This window comes from Palaemon carinicauda, chromosome 37 (assembly GCF_036898095.1).
Source record: "Palaemon carinicauda isolate YSFRI2023 chromosome 37, ASM3689809v2, whole genome shotgun sequence".
Classification (NCBI taxonomy): Eukaryota; Metazoa; Arthropoda; class Malacostraca; order Decapoda; family Palaemonidae; genus Palaemon; species Palaemon carinicauda.
In genome coordinates, this window is record NC_090761.1 from 6,670,400 (window position 1) to 6,679,238 (window position 8,839).

General features: G+C 36.6%; 1 long non-coding RNA gene across 1 annotated transcript in view; it reads left to right on the forward strand.

Moving 5' to 3' along the window:
• The first annotated feature begins 8,608 nt into the window (after window positions 1-8,608).
• The window catches only part of LOC137628978 (uncharacterized), a 515,070-nt gene continuing 514,839 nt past the window's right edge, over window positions 8,609-8,839 (forward strand). The window contains exon 1 of the long non-coding RNA XR_011041416.1: window positions 8,609-8,711. This is a non-coding gene — a long non-coding RNA (uncharacterized lncRNA). The remainder of the gene's footprint in view (window positions 8,712-8,839) is intronic.

An 8,839-nucleotide genomic window follows, 5' to 3' on the forward strand; every position in this document is an offset into this window, starting at 1 on the left:
AAATTGATCATATTGGAAAAATACACAATGATTTATGTAAACGTTTATACACAAATGTTGAGACGCACCAATCATTCACATACACATATACAAAACGACATTCCATGAAGAATGTGTATTATTGTCACGCACACAACTGCGCACACATACACATGCTAGTCCACGCGCGCAGTCACGTCCTGCGCACGCGTCGTCGAGAGAGCTGTTTTCACGGGCGTCGGAACAGACCTTGAGGAATCTCCTGAGGGACGGGGAAGGGAAAGAAGGGAAGGGGGTTCCTTTGGAGGTGAGGGGGAGGAAGATCATGAGGGAAGAAATTTGAGGGGGAGGGACGAGTGGTATGGTGAGAGTAAATTGTTTTTTGGATATATTTACTTAACTTAATGGTTCTGCTGTTATCTCTTTTTTCGTTCTCTACACTATTAACTTTTCCCTCTTCCAAAAATTTCTACATAAATGTTCAGTGTACTATGCTTATGAATATATGTGTATTTATGTGTTTTGAAAAATATATATCTCTTGTTTCTCTGCTTTATGTATGTATGTATGTTCTTTGAAATGCATAATCTCTTTGTTGATTGGTGGGTATGATTACTGCAATATTCATAATCAAAATCATTGAAATAATTGATTAAGAATAAATTATGGACGAAAATGAGATTATAAAAAGAAAAATGCCACTTTCTCTTAAAAAGAAGAGTATTCAGTCACATTGTCCTACCAGTATTAACTTAGGTATCAGAAACTTGGAGCCTTGATAAAGCCTTAGAACATAAGCTACTTACAAATCAAAGACCTATGGAAAAAATTAATGATGAAAATAACACTGAGAGACAGACAATGAGCAACGTGGATACGAGAGCAAACTAGAGTAGAGGGTATTCTAACAACATGTACGAATACTAAATAGACATGAGCAGGACACATAATGAAAATGACCGATAATAGATGGACATTAAGAAGAAAAGAATGGGTCCTTAGAGATTGTAAAAGTAGCAGGAGAAGGAAGAGAAGACAATGGATTGAGGAACTAAGAAAATTTGTGGGTGTGGACTGGCATAGAAAGACCATAAACACATTCAAGTGGAAGGACATGGCTGAGGTCTTTGTTCTGCAGAGGACTAGTAAAGAAAGAAACAATTAAGATGGAAAACTTTAAACAGTCCAAATACCTTGACCAGAAAAAGAAAAAAAGAAAAAATAAGGAAAATGAACAAGAAATTATACACAGTCTGGATTCATATCTACTTTTGGGATCCCTTTAAAAAAGAATGCATAATATTTCTTGGGTCTGTATGAATCTTTTCGAAATATGCATCGAGAGACATATAGACAGATAGAAAGACAATAAAAGTGAATGTTCTGTATTGGTGGTAACTTACAATAGCCCCCTCCCCACCACCCCTAAGTACCATTCAGTCTATGTATAAGACATAATTATCAATTTTCAATGATCGATTTAGTGTGTTGTCCACCAGATAGAAAATAATCGTTAAATATTAAGTGCCATTTTGTAGCCAGAAGTAGCAAGATCAATCAGTGGATAAACAATTCCTTTTTATCGCATCAATGTCAGGATTGGAAAAGCAATAGTTGCTTCTACGGATCGAATCTATGGTCATTACCAAACTCCCATTTATAACGAACATGATTTCAAAGGTTCCAGTAGTAATGGGTGTAGAGAAACTGGAATTAATATTTCACGGTTATTTATATAAAAAAAGGTAAAAGTTTTTAGGGTAAATGTTTTTATATGGAAAATGTTTCACGGGAACTAATTCATTGCTGTCTCTTTCCCCGTATTATTTATAACGAGCACCGTAATCACCGTCGTCTTGTTCATGAAAGGTTCATATATTATTGCACAGTCAATATTAAAGTTTTTTAAAAGTTCCTCTTTTCACGGGAACACTCAGCGATTGGGTTTTTGCTAAATCAAATTAAAATGTCTTTGCCTCCATTTATCATTTTTTATTATCCATGTAATTCCATGTTTATCGATTGTATGGCTTCAGCCAGTTAGGATCGTTACCCTACGGAAATAGGGTCTCCTGGACTACTCCCTTCGTCAGGAGACCGTAGACTTCTCCCTATGAAAAGTGTTCGGCATCCTTGGATCCTGCAAACTCCAGAAGGTTTTCAACTAAAAATGTTTGAGTTTTGGCAGATTAACTATTAAAAGGATGGGTGTACATAGGGGCCTTTTTCAGTCTCTTTCCCACCCTTGGTTATTTGTTTTTATACATATCTCATTTTTACACTTTCCACTTGCTTTATGTTTCTCATGAAACATACATTCTGACGTTATGTTTGTCCTTGATACGTGTAGAAATTATACATATTTATTCAATATAATCCATTATTATCCTATTTTTTCTCTTCCTCAACAAAATATTTTTTCTATGAGGAGCAGGAACTGTTTAAGAGTAATCCCACCAGACATTTTCTTGATCTCCATGCGCGCACTCACACACAAACACACACACACACCTATATATATATATATATATATATATATATATATATATATATATATGTATATATATATAATATAATGTTTGTAAATATTTATAAACACAAACTTTATATATATATATATAATATATATATATGTATATATATATATATATATATATATATATATATATATATATATATATAATGTGTGTGTGTATATAACGTAAATATATATATATATATATATATATATATATATATATATACGTATATATATATATATATATATATATATATATATATATATATATATATATATATAAAATGCGGTGCTTGCTCATATGCTTAAGCATAAAAATATGGGGTGTTTTTAATATAAAACAATTTTAGGAAAGTACTGGATCATTTATGCTGTACATATTGCTCGTATAATAGATTTGAGGTATCATTTCTCTATCCGTTGCAAAAATAATAGAACACATTTATTAACATGAATCACTCTTGGATGCCAGGCATAAAGACAGATACTCTATAGAAATAATCTAAAACCTTCATATGCGTTTTTTACTTCCTCGTATAATTTATAAAGAAAGTAAATTTTTTTTCAGCTTTCAGGCTTATAGTTCACCCATGCAACTTGATTGCAGAAAATAACTGTCGAGCGGTGTTATAAAGACATGTGAAAGATATATATGGCAAAATGAGGCGATGAAAGCTGTCAAAGGTGAATTTAGTTTAATCATGTCTGCAAACATTTGTGTATTTTTGTCTCTTTACATCCGGTTCTTTCCTAAATAAAGGGTTATTTTATTCGTATTATAGTATTATAGACTTCCCTAAGATGATTGAGAGGAAACTGGGTTAGTTCTTTCGCTTTACTCCTCATAGAGACTTACTGTTCCAGAAATTCTGTGCGCAATTTTGTGCTTGCATGTTTGTATGTTTGAGACCTAAAGAAACATATTTGTTCAAATTCAGTTTTAGTCACTGTCAAAATGTGTTAATATTCTTCCCTTTTCAAATGATGGTAATAAATGGAAATATTTAAAAGTTTAAAGATAAATCAAAAGCAACAGATGCATGAAACAGATATTTGCAGTCACAGCGTCCTGGTGACCAGATACATAAACGTATCAACAACCGAAGCATGTCAAGGAGAAACTATGAAATGACTACTTATAACTGAGGAAGTAAACTTGTGAATCTCCTTAAAACAGTCAAGCTTTAGCTCAGAAAAAGAAAAGTTAAGTTTTTTAGTGAAATCTGTCAAGTCGCAAGTGTAGCTTGAACTTGGAAACTACAGATTATGAATCAACATTGATCGGATAAGTAGTGTGATGCAATTGATGGGAGTTGAATCTTCAATACACTGATGTACAACACTAAATTGCAAATAAACATTCACTTGGCTCAAAATTAAGGTTAAAAGATTAATAGCAATTTTCTAAATACAATTTTATGAAGATTCATTCTTCTTTGTATCTCCTTATTTACTATTACTTGCTAAGTTTTCATAAACTTGAATATGGTTTTACATTTTCTTCCTATACAGTTTCAATATCTTCTTTCTCATTATTTTGTTTACATTATTAGTTTGAAAATTCTCAGACCATTTCAATTTTGTCTTTTGGACTTATCAATTTTTCTCAAAACTATAATCGACTACTTTCGCTTTTTTCCGACGAACCTCAATGACATTGCAAAAGAAAGCCATCGAGACCAAAGTCCACCACCTGCACAGCGGATCCCCTCGGACGCTGTGTCATCAGCATGACACGCTCCTGACCAGACGTGACACAATTTGCTTTAGGGAACGTAGTCTGTTGTTTGTTTGGTTAGGGTCTGAGGAATACTACACCCTTGTCTGAGCACTGCTGATGGGTAGAGGAATACCGTCCACATCCGAGTTTGAATGCTGCTGAGACGTAGAGGAATACCACAACCGAGTTTGAATGCTGCTGAGAGGTAGAGGAATACCACAACCGAGGTTGAATGCTGCTGAGAGGTAGAGGAATACCACAACCGAGTTTTAATACTGCTGAGGAGTAGAGGGATACCACATGCGAGTTTGAATACTGCCGAGGAGGTAGAGGAATACCACAATCGAGTTTGAATATTGCTGAGAGGTAGAGGCATACCACATTCGGGTTTGAATACTGCTGAGGAATAGAGGGATACCACAGGCGAGTTTGAATACTGCCGAGGAGGTAGAGGAATACCACAACAGAGTTTGAATACTACTGAGGGGTAGAGGAATACCACAACCGAGTTTGAATACTGCTGAGGAGTAGAGGGATACCACATGCGAGTTTGAATACTGCCGAGGAGGTAGAGGAATACCACAATCGAGTTTGAATATTGCTGAGAGGTAGAGGCATACCACATTCGGGTTTGAATACTGCTGAGGAGTAGAGGGATACCACAGGCGAGTTTGAATACTGCCGAGGAGGTAGAGGAATACCACAACAGAGTTTGAATACTACTGAGGGGTAGAGGAATACCACAACCGAGTTTGAATACTGCTGAGGAGTAGAGGGATACCACATGCGAATTTGAATACTGCTGAGAGGTAGAAGAATACCATAACCGAGTTTGAATACTGCCGAGGGGTAGAAGGATACCACATTCGAGTTTGAATACTGCTGAGAGGTAGAGGAATACCACATTCGAGTTTGAATACTGCTGAGAGGTAGAGGAATACCATATTCGAGTTTAAATACTGCTGAAAGGTAGAGGAATACCACAACTGCTGAGGTGTAGATAATATAGCACAAGTGCCATGAATTTTTCTGTCAATATCTGTTCAACAACAATCTCAAAAATACGTAAAAATCGAACTTTAGCGAGTTCTTTGCGAAACGCGTGGCTCAAGAATGAAGTACTTAACGAATGTTTGGCCCAACACTCACGACTTACAAAAAGCAGTAATGTTCAATGTTCACGGTCTACTGTTCAGATCAACAATGGAAAAAACATTATATATATATATATATATATACATATATATATATATACATACTGTATATATATATATATATATATATATATATATATATATATATATATATATATATATGTGTGTGTGTGTGTCTGTGTGTAATAAGAAAAACTATTAATATATTCGAAAGTATTAGCAAAATTAAATAATATAGGCTACCTGGCCTATAACTTTGAAGATTTGAAAAGGCAAAATTGTGACTGTAAACTAAGTATGCAGAATATTTATGAATGCGTGTGCATTGGTGCCTTTATATTTGCCTAGCCGGGTAGATGCTCGCCCAATTCGGTACCTGTACTGGTACAAGGGTAGGGGCCACGTGCTCAGCAAAGGATACTGGGGGGAGGGGCTATGTGCAACCCCCCCCCCCGCCCCCACACAATCCTGTCCCCACACACCCTCCTCCCCACAACAGCCTCCGGACGATTATGCCAGATAATAGGAAGGACTGACCAACCGCCATGTAAATTAAGTGCTATTGATTCTTGCCTTGTGTTTTCTCACTCAGGCGAGAAATTTCGGCATGTGCGCTGGGTCTCTCTCTCTCTCTCTCTCTCTCTCTCTGGGCAGGTGAGGTGGGCTATCAATCGTAAAATGGAGCTAACGGGAGAATCGGAATACAAAATGAGGGGAGCTGGGTAGAAATTGGAAAAAAGTGATTCAGAGAGAGAGAGAGAGAGAGAGAGAGAGAGAGAGAGAGAGAGAGTTCATTTACAAAATAAAACAATATGGGAAGCCACAGACCAATTATAATACAAAAAGGTTGCATAGAAAAATGCTAATAGAAAAAGGGAGACTTTTTTAAGTGCAACTTTAGTACAAGATTCCAGGCGATGAATCTGAATGGATCACGTAGACTAGAGAGAGAGAGAGAGAGAGAGAGAGAGAGAGAGAGAGAAACCATGAAAACAATCTACATATGACTTTATCTTTACGAGGCCTTAAAGAAAAGGATGTCATTTTGTGGGCTGAAGATAACCCGTAGGGCACTACATGTAATTGGGTTGTTAGCAGATCAATGATAAAGCTCTTTGTCGTAATTAGGCAATGGTAATTGTAAATCTAATTTCACGTCTCTCCTCCTCCAAGGTAATAGGACAGGTGACAGATGGATGGAACGATAAAAAAACTGAAAGAAATAAAATGAGGGGAGATAAGAGAGGGAAAACTGCATCATGTGTAGCCTGTTTAAGTGTGGGTGGAGGGGTAGGCTGAATGGACAGTACAATGGTAAGGGAAACGACCGCCGGTCAATCAGCCAGGAGAGGTGAATCGTTATACAATAATTACAATTTATTTTGCACCACTCTCCCGCATTGATCCGATAAGTGGCCAACCGTGCAGGGAAAAGCTGTCAGTGAAAACGGTCCTTGGGCTGGGCCGGTGGGAGGGGGAGGGAGGTATCGAAAACGGAAACGGGTGAGGAGGAGGAGGAGAGACTCAATTAATCGCTTTTGTCGCTCGCGTCAGCCCAAACTCACTCTCTCTCTCTCTCTCTCTCTCTCTCTCTCTCTCTCTCTCTCTCTCTCTCTCTCTCTCTAGGCCTTAATGACCATTGTAACTTAGTCGTTTGATGTTGATAAAGTGGGTTTTATTGAGGGAGCCTCTCATTGATTGATCCGGGATTACGTTTCCCATCTTCCGTCTCGTCTGTTGTTTGTGAATTAGAACGCCAAAGAGGGTAGATGTGCTATTAATTAGCTCCCATTGTGGGCGATGTCAGGTGAGTCGTTTCTTCCTACTGTCTCGCAGCGGGTGTGTCATTTCATGAAAAGGAAGTAGATTATTGATCCGATGGACACCGCCGCTCACAGACCCTCCCTCCATTTACCTCTTTAGCTAATTTTTATTTTGTTATTGACTTTCGTTGTCCTGTTCCATTCCACACACACACACACACACACACACACACACACACACACACACACATATATATATATATTCATATGTGTGTATGTGTATATAAAACAATATTATATATATATATATATATATATATATGTGTGTGTGTGTGTGTGTGTGTGTGTATACATGGAAAATAGTACCAGAGTTATAATGTACATGTTTATTGCTTAGCTTTCGGAAAATCTATTTCCATCATCAGAGCCTAAAAATAGAATGCATTGAACAAGTTAAACCATAGTTTGATAAATATTTAAAACGGAAATCTAAAATGAACACACTAAAACTTTTGAAATAAAATGAGAATAACTTAAAACTATAAAATTGATCTAAATACACGATAAATATCGAAGCGCCAGCGCTATAAACTCACATAGATTAAAATTACACACAGGTTAGTTCGTACGTTGCTCGTCCCAGGTTTAGTTTAAGTTGGTGCTGAAATATTGCCTCCATTATCACTACGTATCTCAGGTATCATTAAAGATAGTATTTTCCCCTTCCAATGCTATGAGCAAATTTTTCAAATTTAAAGACCGGATCTCAGATGATCTTTGTTCGGGTGTCATATGCAAATATAAGTGTGATCGCTGTAATGCATCGTATATTGGGAAAAGTTACTTGTTTACTTGTTACTTGTTTTGGGTTTAAATCCAACCCTCCACTGAAGTCGAGTGAACTACTTCTCGGGCGGGTCCATATTAATCATCTAACGAAACATTTTCATTATAACTTATACAATTCTTTGATTGTAGCATCTTCCAAATCATATGATCTTGTAAAAAGTAATGTCTTTAGTTTCTTCTTAAATTCAATTGCTCCCTTTAGGTCCTTCATTTCAGTTGGCAGTTTATTATAGTGTCTAGGCGCACAGTAGCTAAAAGCCCTTTCACCAAATTTACTATTTGTTCTTGGTTCAGATAGCCCATGTTTGTCACTCATGTGTCTTGTGTTAACATTTGTTTCTAGTTCTAGTTTATTCAGGCATTCTTTTTAGATATTTTGGTTCATTTTGGTTCAGTATCTTAAACGTTAGTAAGAGTAGCTTGTATTCAATTCTCGCTTTTACCGGTAGCCAGTGTAAAGTGAGAGATATCACCGTGCAAGAATATCTGAGCACCTCGGTCGTTCACCTAGAACGGGTAATTATATGGCAAAACCACCCCATTCAGCTATCAGAGACCACTCCCTAAGTGAGAACCACCCAATGTCCAAGGAGAATGTTTCCATCTTGGCCACTTCGCAGTGTAAACTTGACATAGTGATAACGTATTGTTATTAAGGTCTACTAATTTTGTGCGTGGAATTCCTCTTCTGTAACTGATGTTCACGCTGCCGTTGGAAAGGAAAGAGAGTGAGTTTTCTTCTTCATACTTTGATTATGTGTAAACAAAAGACAATTAAAGCATTAGTTTTTTAGGATCCGAACATGTGAAAAAGAAAATATGATGCTTAGATAATATGTTTATGGAGAGAAAGCTA